The sequence below is a fragment of the Moschus berezovskii genome, chromosome 1, assembly GCF_049115385.1.
Source record: "Moschus berezovskii isolate FMDL1 chromosome 1, NW_MosBer_1.0, whole genome shotgun sequence".
NCBI lineage: Eukaryota > Metazoa > Chordata > Mammalia > Artiodactyla > Moschidae > Moschus > Moschus berezovskii.
The window spans coordinates 152,847,005-152,873,023 of record NC_142460.1 but is presented as its reverse complement, the minus strand read 5'-3'; the positions used below and the strand labels follow the sequence as shown (position 1 = coordinate 152,873,023).

The window sequence follows — 26,019 nt, the reverse complement described above, 5'->3', positions numbered from 1 at the left end:
CTTCTCCTCCAAAAAAGGAAGCTAGAAGGTAGGTGGTTCAGGGGTAGTATAGCAGGTCTGCTATCATAAGTATCTCTGGTTCCCTCTAGATTTCTTTATCATTCTCAGAATATAGACCAGTTCATCTTGTCTCATGGCCACAAGATGGCTGCTATGGCTCTGGCCATCACATCTATGTTCCAAGTAAGAAGAAAAAAGTGGGGAGAAGGGCAAAATAGGCCAACCTGCTGAGTCAGCACCCTTATAAAGAACTTTCCTGAAGCCCCATCCACAACCACTTACATCTCACTGGCTAGAACACAGTGACATGACTGTCCTTTTTACAAGAAAAACAGAGAAGTGTAGTTTGTTTAGATGGCACGTTACTACTTTCAACAAAACTGGATTTGTTTGGAAAAAAGGAGTGGGAATGGATATTAAGAAAGCATCATTTGTGACTCAAGAAATAAAAGTATACTATTTAAAATAAAAAGGTAACAAGTAAAATAATAAAAACATCAAAAATGAGAGGCAGGAAGAAGGGAAGGGTACAAAATATAAATGAGTTGAACCTATCTTTCTTAACAGGACTCAATGGCTATCTTCGAATACAATCAGAATACAATTAAGAGTTGTATGTTTAAATACAACTAATTATAATAATTTATAAATAATTATAAATTATTTAAAGAGGCTACCTCTGGGAGGCAGGCAAGGGGTAGGGATGAAGCTATAACTTTATATTAAAAGGCCCTTCTGAATTAGGCGCATTATTTTGATTACAAAAGTATCAGTGTTTATTATGTTGGGAAGCAAAGCATCGCTATATTTCTTTCACCTTTGATAACCTGGTTCAGTGGTTAGCACATCAGTATGTTTTTAATTCCCTCCACTGTCTTCAGTTCAGTTCAGTTCAGTTGCTCAGTCGTGTGCGACTCTCCACGACCCCATGAATCACAGCATGCCAGGCCTCCCTGTCCATCACCAACTCCCGGAGTACACTCAAACTCATGTCCACAGAGTCGGTGATGCCATCCAGCCATCTCATTCTCGGTCGTCCCCTTCTCCTCCCACCCCCAACCTTTCCCAGCATCAGAGTCTTTTCCAGTGAGTCAACTCGTCGCATGAGGTGACCAAAGTATTGCAGTTTCAGCTTTAGCATCAGTCCCTCCAATGAACACCCAGGATTGATCTCCTTTAGAATGGACTGGTTGGATCTCCTTGCAGTCCAAGGGACTCTCAAGAGTCTTCTCCAACACCACAGTTCAAAAGCATAGATTCTTCGGCAATCAGCCTTCTTCACAGTCCAACTCTCACATCCATACATGACCACGGGAAAAACCATAGCCTTGACTAGACGGACCTTGGTTGGCAAAGTAATGTCTCTGCTTTTAGTGACAAAACCCAGCCCTATTCAGGGCTTTATTTCATTTCTTTGAACTGATTACTTATTTTTCAACTCTAGCCATTCATATTCCAGATTCTCTATGAGAAAGACTGGCAGACACACCACCTCTTGTGTTTCTGGTGAGGTGGGTCTGCCTGGGCCCCACCCCCTGTCTGAAAGGCTGCTGCCAGTATCCCCTCATGCTCACTGCCCTGGGTCACTCCCGCCTGCTGGCAGACCTCTGTGCAGGGAAGTGTGTTCTCCACCTGGCTGGTCTGCACTCTCAAATCACTGTTCTAATGTCTCTGTAACATATTAACAGGTTGTAGCCAAAGGGAGTCCTGCTGAAATAGGCAGTAGTTTGGGCCATTTTGGACTAAATCCTGGAACGCACACGGATAATGCTGAGCAATGCAGTTTAATTTATGAGCATGCAGGTCTGCTGTGAAATTGGGAAATGGAAGTACGAGACATTAGCATTCACGTGGCAAGGGCAGGGCCAGGTCCGAAGCTATAATAGGCCTTTCACACTGGTGAGTTCGAAGAAGCTGACGCTCTGTCAGTTCATGTGTGCTCACGAACCTCATCCGGGTATTTCAGTAGCATCAACGACCTGAGACGCACATGCTGCTCTTGGTCTTACCCCTTAATACGGCTCAATGCCCTCCTCCCACACCCCTCCCCACCCCACTGTTTTCACAACAGTAAAATACTTGTATGTACATCCTCTGTGCAGGTGTAAAAGATGAATTTCATGGTTTGGTCTGTAGGAGGGAAGGAAGAACAGCTTCTCCACTCCTTCTAGTGAAGGCATACAAACTATAACATGGCTGCTGCTGCTGTTTAGTCGCTTAGTCACGTCTGACCCTTTGTGATCCCGTGAACTGTAGTCCGCCAGGCTCCTTTGTCCATGGAATTTTCCAGGCAAGAATACTGGAGTAGGTTGCCATTTCCTTCTCCAGGGCATCTTTCCAACCCAAGGATCGAACCCGAGTCTCCTGCTTGGTAGGCAGATTCTTTACCACTGAGCCACTTGGGAAGCCTAAATGTTTCCAACTTAAAATAGGAAGACGGACACGTTTGTGATTTAACTCATCGCAGTTGTACATGCAGTTCATGTCATGTAGTCTCCAGTTTAAAGAGGTTGTCAGCCAGAGATTTTCTGACCTTGACTTTCTAGCCTACTTTTCAATGCACAGAGTGAAATAACATTTCTTTCTGTCTTCCTTATGAATGAAAATACATTCTTCTAAAGTTCAAAGGAAATATCAAGTCTGCCCCAGCAGGAAGCTAAAGTATACACTAGAAAAGAAGATTTCTTTATGGGATTTGGAGAATCCCATAGTAGAGGCTGAAAGATGTCCTCAACCATTTCAGGTCCTAATCCCTGGAACCTGTCAATGTGACCTCATTTGGAAAAAAAGTCTTTGCAGATGTGCTTAAGTTAAGGAGCTTGAGATGAGGAGGTTATCCTGGATTATGCAGAAGGCCCTAAATGCAGTCACATGTAAGGAGGGGAGAAAGGGAGATGTGACACACATAGAGAAGAAAGTCCACGTGAGGATGATACAGAGAGAAATTTGGAGATGAGTCTTGAAGGCTACAGTGATGTGGCCACAAGCCAAGGAATACTGGCAGCTACCAGAAGCTGGAAGAGGCAAGCGACAGACATCCTGCCACTCACACTCATTCCCAGAACCTCCAGAGGGCAAGTGGGCCTGTTGAGACCTTGATTTTGGCTCAGTGATACTAACTTGAGACTTGTGGCCTGCAGAACTCTGAGAAAATAAAGTTCTGTTGTTTAAGACCACCAATTTTGTGATCTTTTGTTACACCAGCCCTAGGAAACTAATATGCTGCTAGAGGTGCTTCAGGGGAAGGTTTTGGTTTATACAAAACCATCACAAACACTATGGTTCCTTTGGCAGTGGCAGACTTCAACTTCCTGCCTCCAAGCAAGTGGCCAGTGAGAAGGCGAATGTACAATAGCCAGGTCCACCAAGCACAGGGTAAGAAAAGTAGGCAGCCACCACTCCCCACCCCCTGCCCAGGTCCTCAGGAACGACTCTGGGCCACTCCCCTCCTGAAGCTCAGGGCTGAGTGCATGAAGCAAACAGGTCCAGTTTTTTGTTTAAAAATTTATTTATTTGGCTGTGCTGGGTCTCAGTTGCAGCATGCACACTCTTAGTTGCACCATGTGGTATCTAGTTCCCAGACCAGGGATCGAACCTGGGCCCCCTGCATTAGGAACACAGAGTCTTAGCCCCTGGACCACCAGGGAAGTCCCAATGTCTAGGTCTTAAAGCAAACATCTGAATATGTAAGTGTGAAGGGAGTGTCTGCATGTTCAGTTGCTCAGTCGTGTCTGACTCTCCGTGACCCCATGAATCACAGCATGCCAGGCCTCCCTGTCCATCACCAGCTCCCAGAGTTCACTCAAACTCATGTCCACAGAGTTGGTGATGCCATCCAGCCATCTCATTCTCGGTCGTCCCCTTCCCCTCCCGCCCCCAACCTTTCCCAGCATCAGAGTCTTTTCCAGTGAGTCAACTCGTCGCATGAGGTGGCCAAAGTATTGCAGTTTCAGCTTTAGCATCAGTCCTTCCAATGAACACCCAGGATTGATCTCCTTTAGAATGGACTGGTTGGATCTCCTTGCAGTCCAAGGGACTCTCAAGAGTCTTCTCCAACACCATAGTTCAAAAGCATCAATTCTTCGGTGATCAGCTTTCTTCACAGTCCAACTCTCACATCCATACATGACCACGGGAAAAACCCTAGCCTTGACTAGATGGACCTTTGTTGGCAAAGTAATGTCTCTGCTTTTTAATATACTATCAAGGTTGGTCATAACTTTCCTTCTAAGGAGTAAGCGTCTTTTAATTTCATGGCTGCAATCAGCATCTGCAGTGATTTTGGAGCCCCAAAAAATAAAAGTCTGACACTGTTTCCACTGTTTTTCCATCTATTTCCCATGAAGTGATGGGACCAGATGCCATGATCTTTGTTTTCTGAATGTTGAGCTTCAAGCCAGCCTTTTCACTCTCCTCTTTCACTTTCATCAAGAGGCTTTTGAGTTCCTCTTCACTTTCTGCCATAAGGGTAGTGTCATCTGCATATCTGAGGTTACTGATATTTCTCCCAGCAATCTTGATTCCAGCTTGTGCTTCTTCCAGCCCAGCGTTCCTCATGATGTACTCTGCATAGAAGTTAAATAAGCAAGGTGACAATATAAAGCCTTGACGTACTCCTTTTCCTATTTGGAACCAGTCTGTTGTTCCATGTACAGTTCTGACTGTTGCTTCCTGACCTGCATACAGGTTTCTCAAGAGGCAGGTCAGGTGGTCTGGGATTCCCATCTCTTTCAGAATTTTCCACAGTGTATTGTGATCCACACAGTCAAAGGCTTTGGCATAGTCAATGAAGCAGAAATAGATATTTTTCTGGAACTCTCTTGCTTTCTCCATGATCCAGCGGATGTTGGCAATTTGATCTCTGGTGCCTCTGCCTTTTCTAAAACCTGCTTGAACATCTGGGAGTTCACGGTTCACATATTGCTGAAGCCTGGCTTGGAGGATTTTGAGCATGACTTTACTAGCGTGTGAGATGAGTGCAATTGTGCGGTAGTTTGAGCATTCTTTGGCATTGCCTTTCTTTGGGATTGGAATGAAGACTGACCTTTTCCAGTCCTGTGGCCACTGCTGAATTTTCCAAATTTGCTGGCATGTTGAGTGCAGCACTTTCACAGCATCATCTTTCAGGATTTGAAATAGCTCAACTGGAATTCCATCACCTCCACTAGCTTTGTTCGTAGTGATGCTTTCTAAGGCCCACTTGACTTCACATTCCAAGATGTCTGGTTCTAGGTCAGTGATCACGTTATCGTGACTATCTTGGTCGTGAAGATCTTTTTTGTACAATTCTTCTGTGTATTCTTGCCACCTCTTCTTAATATCTTCTGCTTCTGTTAGGTCCATACCATTTCTGTCCTTTATCGAGCCCATCTTTGCATGAAATGTTCCCTTGGAATCTCTAATTTTCTTGAAGAGATCTCTTGTTTTTCCTATTCTGTTGTTTTCCTCTATTTCTTTGCACTGATCACTGAGGAAGGCTTTCTTATCTCTCCTTGCTATTTTTTGGAACTCTGTATTCAGTTGCTTATATCTTTCCTTTTCTCCTTTGCTTTTCGCTTCTCTTCTTTTCACAGCTATTTGTAAGGCCTCCTCAGACAGCCATTTCACTTTTTTGCATTTCTTTTCCATGGGGTTGGTCTTGGTCCCTGTCTCCTGTACAATGTCACGAACCTCCGTCCAGAGTTCATCAGGCACTCTATCTATCAGATCTAGTCCCTTAAATCTATTTCTCACTTCCACTGTATAATCATAAAGGATTTGATTTAGGTCATATCTGAATGGTCTAGTGGTTTTCCCTACTTTCTTCAGTTTCAGTCTGAATTTGGCAATAAGGAGTTCATGATCTGAGCCACAGTCAGCTCCTGGTCTTGTTTTTGCTAACTGTATACAGCTTCTCCATCTTTAGCTGCAAAGAATATAATCAATCTTATTTCAGTGTTGACCATCTGGTGATGTCCATGTGTAGAGTCTTCTCTTGTGTTGTTGGAAGAGGCTGTTTGCTATGACCAATTCGTTCTCTTGGCAAAACTCTATTAGCCTTTGCCCTGCTTCATTCCGTGCTCCAAGGCCAAATTTGCCTGTTACTCCAGGTGTTTCTTGACTTCCTACTTTTGCATTCCAGTCCCTTATAATGAAAAGGACATCTTTTTTGGGTGTTAGTTCTAAAAGGTCTTGTAGGTCTTCATAGAACCGTTCAACTTCAGCTTCTTCAGCGTTACTGGTTGGGGCATAGGCCTGGATTACTGTAATATTGAATGGTTTGCCTTGGAAACGAACAGAAATCATTCTGTAATTTTTAAGATTGCATCCAAGTACTGCATTTCAGACTCTTTTGTTGACCATGATGGCTACTCTATTTCTTCTAAGGGATTCCTGCCCACAGTAGTAGATATAATGGTCATCTGAGTTGGAATAATACATAATATATACACCTATATATGTGTGTATATCTCCCAGATGAGTGCTCATCAAATGTAAGTCATTATCTCTGGAAAGGGGAGGGTTTGTTGGGGGGACAGTAGGAGGAGGGACAGACTCGGACGTCTTCTTTTACATGAATTGTCTTTCTCCTTAAGTGTGTACTCCTTTTGGTGGTTTAAGAAAGAAAAGATGAACACGTAATAAAGACATGCCGTGTAGGTACTAAGTTTACTGTGGCCAGAGGGAGGATTGGGCAGCTGGAGATCTTTAGAGACTGGCTGTGACTTCCTGAGGTTGCCTATAAGCCAGCTAATGTCGCAGGGCTGGAGGCAAAAACGTTGGTTTTTACACAAAGTTCCCTAGTGGGGCTGCCATGTTTTTATTTATAAAAGAAAAAATGGCACAGTCAGCAGACCAGAGGGCTTCCTCAGTGGCTCAGCAGTGAAGAGTCCGCCTGTGATGCAGAAGACGCAGGAGACCTGGGTTCGATCCCTGGGTTGGTAAGATCCCCTGGAGGAGGGCATGGCAACCCACTCCAGTATTCTTGCCTGGAGAATTCCCATGGACAGAGGAACCTGGTGGGCTATAGTCCATGGGGTCGCAGAGAGTCGGACATGACTGAAGCGACTGAGCATGCACACATCGCAGATCAGAGTCCCTGGCAAGTGTGTCTATTGTCTCTTCCACAGAAGTAGGGCAAACCCTATATTCACTGGCTCATCTGTTTTGCATCAAAGCCAAGGGGAATCTGTCTTTGGAACACTGAGAAATTCTACATGAGGATGTTATGAAAGGTTTTGACCCCTGGAAGGGTGGTTTTCTTGCTGGTGAGCAGAACTATCTGAGCACAGCCCTCCTCCTTTGGTGAGCTGCCCAGCAGGACAGGAGCTTATGCCTCAGAAAAGGACCCTCAGCTTCCACCCTCAGAGTGCACCCCAAAGAGCACCCCAACCACACTCTATCACACAGGAAGACAGGGATCTTGGATCGAAAGAGTCCCCCAGTTACTTGCCCACTGGAATCACTCTTTGGGATCAATGTATAATCAGGTTGATCAACTGTGCACCAAAAAAGCATAAATAAAAGCTGGGGAAATATGCATTAACCTCCCTCCATTCAATTCAGGGGCACTGGAGATGTGATCGGAGTGAACCTCGGGACATCAAAGCAAAGATGAGATTTCTGGACAATAAGAAACCATGACGCGCAATTCCCTTTCAGATAAAAGCAGGGGTGCAGGTCACTTCCATCTCTAACGCAGGCCCTCTGAGCACAGGGCTGTGAAGGTAGCCAGTCTCTGCCAATAACTCTGCAGTGATGGCTCTCGGTGAAATTACTGCTTTTGGTGGAGTGAAAGGAAACAGTACTCTCTCTCTCTCCTATATAATATGAAGTGTTTATTTTTCCAACTATGTTTGTCCAAGATTTGCTGCAAATCATCAAAAGTCATGACATTTTATGATTCCTTACTACAAATTTCAGAAAAAGACTTTCATCTCCTTTAAAGAAACTGTTGCAAAAACAAAAGATTGGGAGCTGGATTTGTCCTTAAGCAGAGGGACTGCTATATCTAGAAGGCTTAGGCTTAATCCAAATATTGAACCCTTGGGACTTCCCTGGTGGTCCAGTGGTTAAGACTCTGTGCTTCCACTCCAGGGGGTGTGGGTTTGATCCCTGGTCCAGCAGCTAAGATCTCAGAGGCCGTGCGGTGCGCAAACAACAACAACAACAAATATTGAACCCTGTTGGTTTTGTGCTTCCATTCACAGAATCTGAACATCTGGATCAAATCCCTTGTTTTATAGTTGAGGAAACTGAGGACCAGAGAGGCAAAGCTGCTGATCCATGGTCACCCAGTAAGGTAGTAACAGAGCTAGAATCAGAGCTTGGGCTGAGACTTCTAACACACTGTGACGCTGCCGTATAAGCCAAGCTTTAGGTTATAGAGATTTTTAGGTTTTATCCAAGGATTGCATCATGACATATAATCCTCATCACTAGGCCTAATGAGACCGGCAGCCTGGAACAAAAGCAGGGAATGCAGAAGACTCCTTTTGCACAGGTAATAAATTCAGAGAAATACGAGATTGGAAAGGGCCTGGAGGAATTCTCTACATTTCCTTTCCTGGAAGCAGAAGTCTCAGACATCATTCCAGGAGAGATGGAGCTTATTTCTAAAACCCTTCAGGGAAGATATTGTAACTTCACTTACAAAAAAGAGTATCTGATTTCCTCTCAACAGTAGGATCCAAGAAACAACCAGAGAAAATCAACTCATGGTCTTTTACATAAAAAAAACATAAAACTGTCCTCACCTGATACCCCAGAAGTAATTATCTAAAATCACCTCCTAATTTAATTAATTATGGACATTTCTACCGTAAAAGGAAAACATTTTGGAGAATAAGCAGTACAGAGTTATTCTGTGTGTACGCATGCTCAGTCACTCCGTTGTGTCTGACTCTTTGTTATCCCACAGACTTAGCCCTCAAGGCTCCTCTGTCCACGGGATTCTCCAGGCAAGAATACTGGAGTGAGTATTTGCTCCTCCAGAGGATCTTCCCGACCCAGGGATTGAACCTGCATCTCCTGTACTGGTAGGCAGTTCTTTACCACTGAGCTACCCGGGACCTCCACAGAGTTGTCATGACACTGTAACTATGACTTCTGTAAGAATCTGTAAGAATATTGGAGACTCATTCAAGCCTGACTATATGAAGAACTCCGAAAAAAAGATAATATAGAGAGACCTGCAGAAAATAAAACATTTATAACATGAAAACTCTTGAGTCAGAAACCATGCAGCAGCTCCCATTGTATAAATTTTATCTCTAAGTCTTATAAGAAGTCCTTTTTTTTTTTTTTTCCTGCAAAGCTGTTTTTGTAGTACACCTTAGCTGGAGAAAGTACATTTCTCGGTAATCCAAAGAGGGAAAAATTTGATTAAAAACTCCACCAATGATTCCACATATATTCATGCCAAATGAGTCCAAAGCCAGAGGTGATTCTGAGAGAAGGAAGTCTGCCCAACATCCGTGATATTAAGAGAGCAGAAGATAATAATGTGTGGCACTTTATCTAAGATGATACTGCTGACCCACCGCCAATGGCTTTGAACTGCTTTTTCATCAGATGATGAGATTTCGGGCTCCTGAGAATCTGGGGGTGCGGCTTAAAGGCAGCTGCTGGAGTCAAGGTGATCTAGGCCAATGGCACGGTGCAGCTGTGGGAAGCTGGCAGCTCCGCTGCTGTTGTTTACTCATTAAGTTGTGTCTGACTCTTTGTGGCCCCATGGACAATAGCCCGTCAGGCTCCTCTGTCCATGGGATTTTCCAGGCAAGAATATTGGAGTGGATTGCTATTCCCTTCTCTGGGGGATCTTCCTGACCCAGGGATTGAACCCCCGTCTCCTGAACTGCAGGTGGATTTTTTTATTGATGACCCACAGGGGAAGCCCCTGGCAGGTCTGAGGACAGAGCAAATGCCAGAGTCTTGGCCTCAGAATCCTGGACAAGGGTGCAAAATGACCCTTCTTTATTTTTCCCCCACTCCCACTCACCACCCTAATGAGCTGTCAGAGCTTCTTTAAGCCATGGCTCAGGGCTCTTGTTCCAGCCACTTCTCCTCTGTTGTTCCAAAGCAAGTATTTCTCTGAATGCCCTCTACTCCTCCTGGGTGTTTAGGAATCCCCTTCTACTGACGGGATATCTGGGGCCCACTGCTTGATCTGTGTCCAGCTGTCATCTTCTACCCAGCTTCAGGCCTGAGCAGTGAAAGGTCCAGGTCCTTACTTAGAGTCCAGGCTGGAGGGGATGCTTGGAGGACAGATGCCTGGAGAAGACTTGCCCTCTGGGGTCTGCCCTGAGCCAGCAGGTGCCTGGGTCAGGTGTGGGCTCCCAGAGGAGATTCAATAGCATCTTAGTCCAGAGGTGGTCCATGGCTGGTGGAAGAGCTCCATGAACCTTATCCAATTTAGTGCAGGTACCCATGAAATGCAAAGGAGCCCAGAAACAAGGCTAAGCGGCTCTGCGTGAATGAGCCAAGGAAAGCTGGAGAGTTTGCATTGGAGCCGGATCATGTCATTACTGGGGGTTTCCTAGGTGGCTCAGCAGTAAAGAATCTGCCTGCAGTGCAAGATCAATGTCTGGGTTGGGAAAATCCCCTGGAAGAGGGCATGACAACCCACTCCACTATTCTTGCCTGGAGAATCCATGGACAGAGGAGCCTGGCAGGCTACAGTCCATGAGGTTGCAAAGAGTTGGACACGACTGAAGAGACAGAGCACACACGTGTCATTCCTATTTATGGGGCACCATTGCTAACAGCTTATACACGTTATTTCAATTACATGCTATTATGCCCCCTTTGCAGATGAAGAAACTGGGGCAAAGAGAAGTGAACTACTTTGTTCAAGGTTACATATGGTGGAGGAGCGAGCTGGGCCCTGACCCCACGCTGTGGGCTCCTGGGCTGTCTCCCAAGAGCCGGGTATGAACCAGATGACAGCAGTGTGGACCCGTGAGCACACACTCGAGGGGACTTCACAGCCTGGATTCCCAGGTCCCCAACAGCACAATGTTTAAGTTGAACTGCAAAATTCTCAAAACTAAATTGAAGTCGCTTTAATTTTGAAAGCAAGAGCAAACAGCTTCCCCACAGCCTTTCACTAGGGGGAAGGATGGAGACCCAGTAAACTGCCATCTCTTCTCTCCCCCAAGAGAAGCTGGCAATCACTGTCAGTGCTGGCTGTAACTCTGGAAGTCCAGAAGCAAAGACAAGAAAATCCTGAGCTTGAGGTCCTTTGCCAAGGAGATGCACGTTCACTCAAGAGACAATTAAAAATATTCAAAGTACAAAACAGGTTTCAAGATACGCAGCCTATCCCTATTTTATTGAAACAATGGAGTTAAAATGTTGAACAGATGCACACAGTGAGAAAAAAATATGAGACGTTTCAGTTTAAGGAATCTTTGCTTCACAAATGTCATCTTATTGGTGGTATTCTGTCATTTCCTGTGTCTACTCCAGTTTATAAAAATACTTATGCTTGGATGAAAAGGTTCCTAAGAGGTCATTCTGCAAAGAAAACCAGACTCAGAGTAGGTATTTAAAAAAAAATTCTGATGCAAAGAAACCTCACACCTCTCAATGTGTCATGGAAAAATACAAAGGTAAGTGATGTTGTTAAAAACCTGATAAAAAAGGGTTTTTTCCTTAAAAATATAAACAACAAAAATCTCTTGTAATTAAAAATAGAAAACTATAAAATGCTAACCTCTGCCTCTGCTTCTCTGCCTCCACATCCTCAGGTGAGTTTCTGGCCTCCATCCAGAACACCCTCCCCCCAACCATTTACTACCTCCCCGAACTCAACTGCTCGTAACTCACTGTTTCCTCACAAGAGCGGCTCCTCGTCCCACATCAGTAGCCCTGGGGATGGCACTGAGGGGTGGAAACCTCATGCCTCGCTGCCCACCCAGCAGCTGCGTGTCTCTCCTAGGCTGGCCCTTCCTCCTCTGTGTCTGAGACCAACATGCTTATTCCTGGTGTTCCTGGCCTTCAACCTAATATACAGATGGTGCTTAATCAGTGATCACTGAATACATGATGCAGGCATCTGGCCAGGCACCTCTTGCTTCCTCCCTTTCCTGGGAGTTCTACTGTCCACCTGGAACGCAACCCTCCCCCCTCAGTTTACCTAAACTACCTTCTCCAATTTTCCATAGACATCTAGGCAGCTGTTTGCAATGGATCTGGGGCTCCCTTTTTCCCCTCCCACCACCACCCTCCTCTCAAGTCATCCATCATGGATTCCTGTGCATTCTACATCCCAGGTCCCTCTCTTACCATCTTTCTTCTCCACCCCCCATCCCCCATAATACCCGGCCCTGGCCTTCCTTGTGTTCATGGGGCTACCACATGACTACCCTGCTCTCCACTCCCCTGTCCAGCCTCTCCTGAATACACTGAGCTCATCCTCCCCTCTGTCCTCAGGATGGAGCCCAAGCTTATTGACAAGGCACAGAGGTGGTCTGTAACATGGCCGTGTAAGTCTCAGCTTCTAGCAGTCAGTCCTCAGCCCCACCCCGGCTCCTGAAGACACCTTCTAACCCTCATTTCTGGCTGGGGAAGCAGAAACAAATGGTCAAAGCAGGGAATCATTCCCAGAAAGTCTAGGCAAAACTTTAGCTCTAAATTAGACCCATACAAGTGAGCGGTCTGATGCAGGGCCAAGGCTCTGCTTTTGAGCAGGGCTTGGAGCTTCACAAACCCTACCCGTCAGTATCAGTTCCCCATGCCAGCTTCTTCCAGGTGGAGAGGGTGCCAGGGGAAGCTGAGGGCAAGGATCTGTCTTGATGTTTCTGATCTGTTCCCCGCCCCACCAGTTTTTTATAGTCAAGTTCTTTTACCAACACCTGGTGGGTGGGAAGGATAGCCACTCATCTTTTTGAGCCTTTTCAAAGTATTCAATTCAGTCCTCAAAAAGCCCTACTCTTCTCCCACCCTGCCATAATCCATCAGTTTATGCAACATTTAGTAATGTCATGTGACTTATTTCAAGTACAGCGGGCACCAACACATTTGGAAACAAATGCAGCTGACTGCTAAGTGCTGCATGCCAGAGGGGTGGCAGGAGAAAGTGGACAGGGGGCTCGGCCAGGCCCGGGGGTCGGGGACAGTGTGTGTATATGCCTGGCCTGCCTGGCCCCCTGGATTATGCACTCCAGACCAGAAGAGCCCGGCTCAGCTTGCTGTCTTTAGGATCTCTGTGTCTGGAACAGGACTGGAAGGTCATCTGGGCTTAGGAAACACTGGCTGAATGCAGAAATGAACCTCCCCACAGGTCAGTCCTACCCCAGCTCCTGAACCTTTCTAGTAAATCCAGAAGGCCGAGACACGCCCTCCCCTCCCTACTTGGACTCACTCACTGCCTGAATCGCAGAGGACAACACTTTCTAATTCAGACTTAGGGCGTGACCACACCTCAGAGCTGGATGCAGATACGAGGGGCCAGAGATCCTGGCTCATGCTGCCATGTGCTTCATGGGTCAGAAGGATGGAGACAAGCTAAGGGATCCTGTCGGGACATGCGGTGTCTGACCTCATGTCAGATCCTGCTCCCTCCCAGACCGGATTCCTCTCCTCTCTCATCCCTGGGTCCCAGGAGTTGGGAGAGTACAGAGCACATGTAGAGCCCTGAGATGGCACAGCCCCGGCCTGAGAATGGCTCTGGAGCATCCCCACTCTACGGGAGTGTCTTATAGGGGAGACCCTGGGCAGGAAACATACCTTCCTCATCTCTCCTGTGGCTTGGGGTGTGAGAGGTAACTTGCCTGAAGTTAAAAATAAAATCAACTTCAAACAAGGAAGCTGATTTAAATGTCAAAGTCACACCTCTGCTGCCCACGAGCCCGGAACTGCTCAGAAATAAGGGCAGTGATGAGAAAGTCAATCACTGGCGAACGTGTCTACTCAGTGGCAGGCAGAGAGTGAGCTGGACTCTGGGTTACAGAGGAAGGGCACAAATGGAGATGAACTTGTTTCCTGGGCTCTCAGATGCTGTTTTAATAAGGTTGATCTCCTTTTCATGCCAAAAGCACTTGTGTACCCATCCATGCTTCCAATAATATCACAAAAATAAGATGCAAAGCAGTAACCATACTGTTGTCCTGATTATGATACACAGACACATTGAATGGAAGCCAGAAGCGGAGTGAAACCACTAGGTATCTCAGGCCGGTTTTGCTCTTGACTTAAAAACTGGGCAGGCCAACCTCATGACCCACCCATCAGTTCATCACAAAAATGAATGTGGACACAGAAGACCCAAATCTCCCACTTGGCTACAGAATGCATTATGGATTTATTTCATCGATGGGATAACTGTGTTTTAAAGACAAACTTTAAAATTGTTTCACATCCCTTCACTGTCAGTAATAATCCCTTCATTCTGCAAACATCTACTATGTGTCAGGCAGAGTGTCAGGAAGTGGGGAGACAGAAGGGTAAGGGCTGTGCTGGTGGGGGGCAGACAAGCTACCTGTTGTTCAAAACGCGTATTGGAATTGGCATAAATGGGAACAGAGGGAGGCAGAGTGCAAAGCAGAGGGTTCCCATCCCAGGCAGGCTGACAGTGTGCAAAAGGCACACAGAAAGGTTCTAAGAGGAAGTAATAGGTGCTTGGGGTTTTGAAGAATGAATAGGAGTTAGGTAGGGGACTGAGTTGGGAAAACAGTGTTTGCAAACCTGGGGAAGTGGGAGGCCATGGCGCTTGCTAGATTCAGGGATGTAAGAGGGTCAACAGAGTAGCTAAGGCTGGTGGAGGGCGATGGAGTGGTGTAGGGGGGAAATGGCAGGGTTCTCCAAGACCTGGTTGCCAAGGGCCTTGTGTTCTGTGTTGCCAAGGTGGGACTTGATCCTGATGGTGGTGGCTGGGGAGCCCAGACACACTTAAATGGAATGATCTATCCACAAGTGATTACCTGAGGGTCTCCTGAGCAGCAAAGCAGTCCCCCAGGGACACCTTCCTTTATTCACCGCTCCAGGGGCAATAGCAACTTACAAACCTCATTAGCACGCAGGTCTTCAACAAACAACTCAGCCTGCTTTCCCTTCCATAATGCCCTCTTTTTGAGGCCACAGCTCCTTTCAATTGCATCCTAATTTCAAGAAGTGATAAACATATGCTCATGTTTCCACTTACAAGTTTTTGATTATCAGCCTGGCATTGTAGCTGCAAATTGCCCATCTTCTATTATAATTATTTTTACTTCTCTAGATGAAGAAAGAAAAGAAGCGCTTTTAAATTACTAAAGTGCCCGAGCCACAGAAGGAGGGAAGAATTAAGCACTGCCATATCTGTTGCCAATGGCAATATAAAAGTAAGGGTTTGAAAATGAAATGCTAGCTTGTGGGCTGTGTCAGACCAGGCTCCATGGATTAAGTGCGTTTGTGCACTGTGATCAGTTCAGTTCGGCTCAGTCGTGCCTGACTCTTTGTGACCCCCATGGACTGCAGCACGATCAGGCCTCCCTGTCCATCACGAACACCCAGAGTTTACTCAAACTCACGTCCACTGAGTCAGTGATGCCATCCAACCTTCAATCTTTCCCAGCATCAGGGTCTTTTCAAAAAAGTCAGTTCTTCGCATGAGGTGGCCAAAGTATTGGAGGTTCACCTTCAGCATCAGTCCTTCCAATGAACACCCAGGACTGATCTCCTTTAGGATGGACTGGTTGTATCTCCTTGCAGTCCAAGAGACTCGCAAGAGTCTTCTCCAGCACCACAGTTCAAAAGCATCAATTCTTCAGCAATCAGCCTTCTTCATAGTCCAACTCTCACATCCATACATGACCACGGGAAAAACCATAGCCTTGACTAGATGGACCTTTGTTGGCAAAGTAATGTCTCTGCTTTTTAATATGCTGTCTAGGTTGGTCATAACTTTCCTTCCAAGGAGTAAGCGTCTTTTAATTTCATGGCTGCAGTCACTATCTGCAGTGATTTTGGAGCCCCCCAAAATAAAGTATGTCACTGTTTCCACTGTTTCCCCATCTATTTCCCATGAAGTGATGGGACCAGATGCCATGATCTTCGTTCTCTGAATGTTGAGCTTCAAGCCAACTTTTTCACACTCTTCTTTCACTTTCATCAAGAGGTTTTTTAATTCCTCTTTACTTTCTGCCATAAGGGTGGTGTCATCTGCATATCTGAGGTTATTGATATTTCTCCCGGCAATCTTGATTCCAGCTTGTGCTTCTTCCAGCCCAGCGTTTCTCATGATGTACTCTGCATAGAAGTTAAATAAGCAGGGTGACAATATGCAGCCTTGACGTACTCCTTTTCCTATTTGGAACCAGTCTGTTGTTCCATGTCAAGTTCTAACTATTGCTTCCTGACCTGCATACAGATTTCTCAAGAGGCAGGTCAGGTGGTCTGGTATTCCCATTCTCTTTCAGAATTTTCCACAGTTTATTGTGATCCACACAGTCAAAGGCTTTGGCATAGTCAATAAAGCAGAAATAGATGTTTTTCTGGAACTCTCTTGCTTTTTCTATGATCCAACGGATGTTGGCAATTTGATCTCTGGTTCCTTTGCCTTTTCTAAATCCAGCTTGAATATCTGGAAGTTCACGGTTCACGTACTGTTGAAGCCTGGCTTGGAGGATTTTGAGCATGACTTTACTAGCGTGTGAGATGAGTGTAATTGTTTGAGCACTGTGATCAGCTTACCTAACACTAGGAAGAGCAGGGCTGGCAGCAGAACAGCTCCTTGAAAATCTGCTGCTTTAGGTACCAGGGGGATCCCTTGTGCTCTCAGGCACTAGCTCCTTTCTTTTCTGCTTCTAGGAGGCATTTTTAAACATGGGGTTGTCGCTAACTCAGATCCATCCAAGCAACTGAAACGTTTGGTCATATTCTGATTAGAACTCCACAAGTATCCAGCCACACTCATTGGTGTCCTGAACCTCGCTTCCACAGGAGACCCAGTACAGGGGCATGGCTTGTCTCCGTTGGGGTTGGGATGTGGGTGAGGAAGAGCCTGGAGAATGGATGGGAGGCGAGTAATTCAGGTGACTGAGTGCGGAGGGGATTCGAGCATGCAGCGTTGCACGCCTATTGGCAGCTTAATGTCCCATTTAATTGGCATATAACGTTAATTGACAGAGCAGCATGTAAATGAGAACACAACCATGGGTTTGTGGCTTTGGCAGGTGCTTTGTTTCTAAAGCCCAGCTCTGATGAGCTGCACAGTTTCATTATTGGGATGACTTGCTCATCAAGAAACCATGCCAACCACCCAGATTCCTAACATCTTCCCTGTGGGATTATGCTCAGGGTACAGAGGACCCGGACCCTGCTTTGGAGCTGGGGGTAAGGCATGGAAAAAATGATAAGCAACTACTTAAATGTTCAAAATGCCATTTGGGGTCAAAGCAAAAGTTCATGTCATTGTAGCCACGGAAATTCTAAATTCTGCTCTCTCCACATTTTCAACCCTTGTGGATGACAATAATACATCCCAATCATGTTAGGTCAATAATCAATAGGAACCACAGCCACAGCTAAGAGTTATTCAGTGTACTCTGTACTGGGCACTTTTTAGGTCTAGCTCATATTTTGTCAGCATCTATACTGTGCCTGGTGACTGAGCTGTCTTCTGTTTTATCTTTTATCTTTGCAAGCACTATGCAGAGAAGTACGTGTTATCATCTTGTTTCTGATGGTACTCTGAAGCTTGGGCTCATCCAAGGATGCGGTACCTCAAAACACAGAGTCAGGACAAGCTCATGTCTGATCACAAAGGCTGGGCCATTTTACTCCCTGCTGCCGCGAAGGTAGAGAAACCAAGATGGGGCCAGACTACCCCTCCATCCAGGCCACAGGCTCTCTGCTATTCAAGATGGGCTCACTCATTTTTGCAGGAAACAATAGATGTAATCAACATATTAACCATCCTTTAGACATCAGTCGTATATCCTTCCGTCAGGAGTAAACTGTTCTCCTTCCAGTGTATCTCAAGATCCTTGCGAGAGTAAGGAAAGGTGAGAGCAGGTTAATGAATACAGTACCCTCAACAGCAAAGGGAAGGGGGCGTCTACTCAAAGCTCAGCAGGGTGGTGTGTGTATATGTGTGTGTGTGTGCATGCACAGTGGGGAGTATGCTGTGGCTGTGTTGGGCAGGTGTGTTGCAAGGGGTCAGGGAGGGGTTTGACAGATGGTCTGGGAGGTGTTTCATGAGGAGGTATGTGGTGGATGTGGGGAGGTCAAGGGCAGGTGACAAGGGATATGCTACACTGTGTGTGGTGGAAATCATGTTGTCAGGGATGTATGCAGTGAGGGGGTGCTGTGGAGGGCCTGGTGGGATTGCAGTTGGGGTGTGCCACTTAGAATGCCACTCGCCACCTGGTTCTACAAGAATGAAGTCCTCAGCCACTGTAGTCATCAGTCTTCAAAACACCCTGAAAGGGGTTCGGGAAGAATGCACTCTGTGTTCTGGGAAAACCTGGCAGAACAGGACTTCACAGAGTTAGATATTTTCAGGAGAAATTTTTATGAACCCCTGTTGGGTCGCACCCTGCAGGCCTACAAGCCCTGGGCTTGTTCAGCTTCCAGATAGAAGAAAGCCTGCAGTCAGCAGTAGAGTCATCAATGGTTTAAAGGATACGAGTCTGGAGTGGAGTCCTGGAGTGACACAGCACCTGGCAGGCAGGACGCAAGGCAGTCTTTGCTCCCAGGGTAAGGGGAGGTTGCCAGTTATAGAGGGAATTACTTCAGGTTGGCTCATCGGTTATCAGAGAAACAAGCAGAGGGGAGCACACCACTCACAGCCCCTTTTGATAAGAATGATCACTAGTCAGGGTGGGGATGAGTAGCTAGGAAGGTCAGTCCAGTGCGGAGAGTGTAGGTGAAGCAGGCCCTGGTCGGGCATGGGATGTCCAGAGAACAAGAGAACAGCCATACTGAGTGGCCTGACAGTACAACTCCATTCTTGCACCTTTCCATACTTGGAAAGGCACTAAAACTGTTAACTAAGACGTCTGATCCTCGTGACTTAGCAGCAACCTTCCACTGAGATGTGTGCTTGATTACACCTACCCTTCGCCAAAATCTCAGATATGCTGACCTCCCTCCTCCCCATCTCTCAGGAACAGATCCTCAGAGCTACTGAGAGGCTGGCCCCTGAACTGTATTCTGGGTAAGATGCAGACTAGATGACTCACAGTTTCCTATGTTACAGGTTTTGTTCCCAGCTTGCGGATGTCTTGTGGGGTTGTGCCGTGGAGGTGTGTCACAGGTGTGCAGTGTGGGCGTGCGGAGGGCGGGGAGGACCCAACAGTCCAGGGAGATGCCTCAGGTCCCTGGTCAGTGCTGTGGGCCCCCTAGACAGCCCACCACGGCACCTGCCTGATCCCCATGACGGGAAGCTCATGCCTCAGTACCCCCACTCTCCCCCAGCCACATCCCTGGGTTCAGGGCTACCCAGGGAGATCCTGGGCTAGCATGTGCTGGAGTTCGGCTGGCTGGAGGAGCCTAGGAAGGCCCTCTACTCCTCACCCATTCATACCAGCTTTCTATGACGGGGTCCAGGTGGTCTTTGCAGGTCACATCTGACACAGCCTCTGCACAGCCCCTCCCAGGGAACACCCAGGACACAGCATAGGTGGAAGAAGGGAGTGTCCTTGACTTTTTCCTCTTGCAGAGGCACCAGCACAGGAAGCCTCTCTCCTAGGGCAGCAGCCTCTCTTAAGGGCCCCCCACCCTTCCACACCTGGCTCACCCCTCTGACCCTCTAGCCTGTCTTCTGAGGGAGTCCTTGCACTGGCAGATGAAGAGTTCAGACATGTGGGGGAAGTGCTGGTTTGCTATTCTGAATGTATATGTCAAATTTTCTTCAATCTTTTATTGGAAAAATTTTCAAACATCCTGTCAAGTTAAAAGACTTTAAAAAGGAACACCTGGATATCTCCTACCTAGACTCCACCATTCATATTTTATTGCGTTTGTTTTGTCATATATCTATCCGTCCATCCATTCATCAATCCAGCTTAGCTTTTGGATGCCTTTCAAAGTAAGCTACAGAAAGCAGTACCCTTCTCCCTGAAAACAGCAGCAAGGATATCACTGATTAGAGTTCACTATTGGTTTAACTCTTTTCCCTGTTTTTTGAACACAGAATGAAATGCACAGATCTTGAGGGTACCATTCAATAAACTGTAACAAATGCATGCAGCCATGTAACTCCAACCCCTATCAAGACCCAGAACATCCTACCGCCCACACAGTCCTCTCATGCCCCTTCCTATTCAATCTCCCAGTACCCCTCCCCTCAAGCAACTGCTGTTCTAAACTGCAGTGTCTTGTCTCTGGGTCTGGCTTTCATGCAGCACTCCGTCCGGGAGTCACCCACGGGGTGTGTCCATCAGTCATTCCTTTTCATCACCGAGTAGTACTCCATTCTCTGGCCACACCACAGTTTATCTAGATTCTTTTCCCATGGGTGAATTTGTTTCTTAAAAGTAAAGATTATCTCTTAACCAAGGTTGTTCTGTAATGAAGTCACACTCACTTGCATTCCAACCTGTCTCTCTGAGGGGAAAAGACCAGATGTGCCAAGAGTTAGCACAACCTTGACTGACCAGTGGGAGGGGAGGAAAGGCAGAAATACTGTATTCCATCACCTTTATGAAAAAAGAGTGAAAAGCATAGTTCTAGAGTAGAGACTCCCAAAGTGTGATGGGGTGCAAGATGATTCTAAGCCAAACATATATTAAGCATTCTTTAATGTGTTTGCTATTACAAGCATGTAACAGGCACAGCTGGCCTGTGAAACTAATTTTCCTACATGAAGGGGGGTATATCGTCTTCTTTTAAAATAAATTTATTTACATAAAAAAATTTAAAGAAATATTAAATATACAGGGAGTAAAGACAAGGGGGAAAACTACGAGACTTGTATGAAGATAACTGAGATGCTGGAGAACATTACATTCCCGAGGGCGATGGTCATCAACCCTAGATGCACATTCAGATCACCTGGAGCTTTAAGGTCACCTTCGCCTGGGTCCCATCTCCACAGCCTCTTGTATAACTGGCTAAATTGAATCGGCCGTAAGTAGGTTTATAAAGCTCCCCAAGTGGTTCTAATGTGCAGCTGGGAGGACCAGAATGGTCTGGAAAGCCACAGTTCTCCAAGTGAGTTCCCTGGACTGGCAGGTATCACATTACCTGGGCACTTGCGAGGCATGCAAACTCTTAGGCCCCGCTCCAGATCTACTGTCAGAAACCAGGACTGGGGCCCAGCAATCTGGGACTTCACAAGCCCTCCAGGTGAGCCTGATGCAGCTCAAGTTTGAGAACCACTTCTCAAGGGGTGGGGCAACAAGCGCTAAAAGCAGTCTTCATCTAACTCCCAGGACCGAAATCTGTGTCTTCATGAGGTCAGCTAGCTCTGCTTGACCAGTCCCCAGGAAACCCTTTTCCTCCCTGGGACAGAAAGGGTGGGTGGAGGCCAGGTGGTGAGCAGCTGCTGACCAATTACCATGGCAATGACATCCTGGGGTCCACTGTGGCTTAACCTCAATTAATTCACAAACCAGTTAATCAGCCCCCAGAAAATCCACTGTTGACTATAATTTTATTTTCACCATGATTTTTGATTATCACTGACTTCCTTCCACTCCATTACCCATGTTAATTGAGAACTGACTATGCAGTTAAAATGAATGTTTCCTCCACCAACAGAGCTGTACCAGATTCATCTTAGAGTCCCCTGCAGCTCAGAAAATGTGATGAGTCTACAGATATATTGATCTGATACAATTCATTTCACCCAGAATTTATGAAATTACCACTCAGAGGTCACCGATATTGTGTTCCTATATCCAAAGGCTCATAAGGAAGAAACAGAGTGCTCATGGAAGAATAACATGGTATTTAGAGAACCAAACCAGTACTTGGCCAAGGCTGGCCTCTTGGTTGGCAGTGATGTCTGTATTAAAAGATGTTCAACACAGCTCTACAGATTTGGCAAAGTCCTTGGAAATACTGAGAAGATAAGGTAAGAACAAACACTCTGTGGGCTGTTCTTCACCGGCTGCCTATTTTGATAAGGAAACATGGAAACAAAGAGGAGGCTGACGGGAGATCAGGGAATCTGATTATCTCTTCCAATGCTAAGTTTGAAAAATGAACTTTCATGTGCAACTCAAAAGATTACAGAATTTGCCAAACAAACAAAAAAAGTACTTGGGAATCAGCAGCGACAAATGAATTCGTCTAAAGTGTCTGTACCGTGAGAAAATGTTGGACAAAACAACACAATCATTTCCTCCTAGTATAACACATGAAAGCTGTAACGCCACCACGAAGGACAATTCAGCCCGCCTGGGGGAGGACAGTCGCACACCGCAGGGACTCTGCCTGCGGTCAGCCATCAAAAAAAGATCCCGACTGACTACAGACAGCGCTGCAAGAGCAACTACAACTAGGACAGCCAGAACTTTTCCCTGGGAGCCCGACCCTCGGGGACTGCCCCGCCCTCTGCCTGCAGGCGCCTCCACCTCTGCTCCCAAGCTCCGCCCACTCCTGCTGTCAGTTATTTGTGGATTTCCGGAGGACAGTGCTAAGTCCCTTGTGACCCTGTGGACTGTAACCCTACCGGCTCCTCTGTCCAAGGAATTCTCCAGGCACGAATACCGGAGTGGGTTGTCATTTCCTTCGGTACAGGGCTATGTCTAATTCAGCCTAAGACAAAGTGTGTCCTAAGGCATCAGCAAATGACTTTAAAAAAAGAAAAAACAACTTTTTACTATAAAAAATCACATCATAGAGAAAAGTAGAAGAAATGACGTAATGAACTGCAAAACAGCTGTCTCTGTACGCTCATTAACACATTTCCACATTTACTTCACCTTTTTTTCCTCTTGAAGTACATTAAAGTACACATACTATAAACACCGTGACATGCCACCTCTGAATACTTTAAAAACACAGGACACTTTAAAGCATGGCCACTTTCTTACCTATTCATACTACCACGATTACACCTGACAAAATTAACAACAATCAACAAAAATTCCTCAGTGTCATCTAACAGTCCAAATGTCAGCATATGTCTTTTGAGGAGATAAAATATTGATACAGCTTAGATGACCCGGAGAGAGACAGAGCAGATGTGAATGCCCTTATGAGGCCCCCGGGAAGCAAATGTGCTCACCCCTTCCCACCAGAGGGCTCTGGCATTCCCAGAAGGGTGGGAGGGCCCTTTCTGGAGACTCGGTGGGACCTCATCCTCACAGTGCCACTGCATACAAACACAGTGCTCCCAAGCCTCTCCAGTCAGCCTTCTCCCACCCAGTGACCAGTCTTGTTCAGGAGGCTGGATCTGGTCAGAGGAAACCAGCTGTAGGCCCAGCTCTGCCACTGATAAGCTGTTTGACCTTGAGCAGGTGGCCTGCACTTCTGGAGCCTCCGTTTGCTCCTCTGTAACATGGAACATGAGGCTGGCCTCTCAGAGGACGGTCATGGAGATTGGAGGAGACAGTGACACAGGCTCTGCTGTGGAGTGCCTGGCACACTGCCTGGGCCGTAACAAGCTCCCTGAGATTCTGTGGCCACCACCAGGGGTGGCAGTGATCACCCTTAAGGCTACAGGGCAGCCAAAGGTATGAGGCTGAGCGGGGTCCAGGAAGAGAGTGGCCCACATGCCACAGATCTCTAAAGCAGGGGCTTGCCTGATGGGAGATCCCAGGGCCAGCCCTTCCCAGCTCCCATGTCTCCCATGTAGGATGGAGCTGCCAGATGTAAGCCCTGAAGAGTTGGGGGAGGAAGGCTGTGTGGACTATTAGAGCAGAAGGGTTCCCTGCATGGGACCTCTGGCCACCGACCTGGGCCATCTGGTGTTTCCTACCTGCTTCCTGCTAGTTCTGAACCTCACACCTCATCAAGGCAGCAACCGTGGATCTTCAGAAGCACCTGTCATCAGCTCCTCTCCCTTTAATCTGTGTTAATGATCACCACTGTCCACCACCACCACTGCTCACCATCAACACTGTTTATTAAGCATCTACTACAATCCAGGGGTTTGCTGTGTAATTTTTGGACATTATCTCCCTGACTCCACACTCCAATCTTTTGAGAAAGACATGATAACCTCCCCTCCTTTACTCAGTGACTGAAAACAACATACATTTTATTATCTCCTAGTTCTGAAAGTCAAAAGTCCAAAAGGGGTCTCACACAAGTAAAATCAAGGTGTTGGCAGGATTGCATTCCTTTCTGGAGGCTTCAAGGGAGAATCTGTTTCTTTTCCTTTTTTTTTTGGCCATGCCACATGGCATGCAAGAACTTAGTTCCCAGACCGGGGTTTTAAACCCATGCTCCCTGCAATGGAAGTGCAGAGTCTTAACCATTGGAAGGGAAGTCCCAAACAAGGGAGGTTTTCAAAATAATTTTGTTCGTTGGTTTATTCTTGGCTGCACTGGGTCTTCCTCTAAGTGAGGGCTTTCTCTGGTTTCAGGGAGCAGGAGCTATTCTTTGTTGTGGTGCATGGGCTTCTCATTGTGGTGGCTTCTCGTTGCAGAGCATGGGCTCTAGGCACAAGGGCTTCAGTAGTTGCAGCTCACAGACTCAAGAGCTCGGGCTCAGGAGTTGCAGCCCATGGGCTTCATTGCCCTACGGCATGTGGAATCTTCCCGGACCAGGGATCGAACCCACGTCTCCTGCATTAGCAGGAGAATTCTTAACCACTGGATCACCAGGAAAATCTGAGAATGCGTTCCTTGCCTTTTCCAGCTTCCAGAGGCCACTGTATTCCTTGCCTCATGCCCCTTCTATCTTCCTAGCCAGGGAAGGCCGGCTGAATCTTCCTCACACTGCATCACTCTAACTGCCTCTCCTGCCTTGCTGTTTCATTTATAAAAACTCATATGATTACATGGTGCCCATCTGGATGATCCCAGATAAATTTAGGGTCAGCTGATTAGCAACATTAATTTCGTCGGCAACTTAATTCCCTTCTGCCATGTAACCAAACCTAACCACAGGTTTCAAATCCAATCACAGGGATTGGGATGTGGACACTTTGGGAGGCTATTATTCTGTCCTCCACAACAGGTGAGGGAGACTGAAACTCAAAGAGGTAATGGGGCTTACTCAAGGTTATGTAGCTTTTAAGTGGTACCAGATTCAGCTCCTGCTAATTCACAGTGTGACCTTGGGCAAGTCATGTAACCCCTCTGACTTCAGTTTCCCCACCCACAAAATGAAAAAGGCCACCTAAATGGTCTCTAATATTTCTTATAGCAGCCAGTCTGTGGCTGTCTGAAGATCTCAACCTTTCCCCAGCAAGATATGTGGGGAAGTCCAGGACTCCATGAAACTCTTACCTGCTCTGTCCACACTAATCGAGGCTCTAGTACTGACCACCAGAAGGAGACAGCATAGACTCCTTCTTTCCTCTGGCTGGAATTTTCCAAGCCTTTTGTCCTGGGAACCATGGAGATATGGACTTAAAAGAGCACCTGGCTGCCTTACCCCCAGGCCCCTCCTAGCACACCCCACAAATCTAAAGTCAAATATTATATGTTTCCCCCATCCCAATCTCTAGCTTAGAGCAGAGTAAGGATTAAGGTTTCTTTACACAATGAAAAGAAAATGAGAGTGAGAAAATCAGACAATAAAGATACAGGGATGTGTAGGCCTTTTTGTTGAGAATTCCCAAACCAAGGCAGAAAAAAACTGCTCTTATTTTTTATACTGCATTTCTTTTAAAAAGCACTTTTTATTACCCCTCCCCCCAAAATCAAATATCTACAAAAATAGAGACATCAGTACAAAAGGGTTTTTTTCTAACTAACTCCTAGGCCTACCACCAGCAATTCAGGTGCTCCTCACAGTCTGAAATTTGAATCCCCACCTGCCATGGGCCACTGTATGTGTGGGTCTGGCATCTCTTTGTTTTGGAAACTGCTCTGCTACCACTAATACGATTCTGGAAGGTCATGCAATCAAGATGGCCAGAAAACTTTAACTACAGGGCAAATCAGAGCCCCTTCTCAATATGAACACTGAAATCAGGAGCTGTAAACTCCATAT

General features: G+C 46.4%; 1 protein-coding gene and 1 non-coding gene across 3 annotated transcripts in view; both read right to left on the bottom strand.

The window, feature by feature from the left end:
• The window catches only part of NMNAT3 (nicotinamide nucleotide adenylyltransferase 3), a 146,589-nt gene that overhangs the window by 107,243 nt on the left and 13,327 nt on the right, over positions 1-26,019 (bottom strand). The window lies entirely within an intron of this gene.
• TRNAR-CCU (transfer RNA arginine (anticodon CCU)) lies at positions 3,575-3,647 on the bottom strand. The gene has a single exon. It is a non-coding gene; the product is annotated as a tRNA-Arg (tRNA).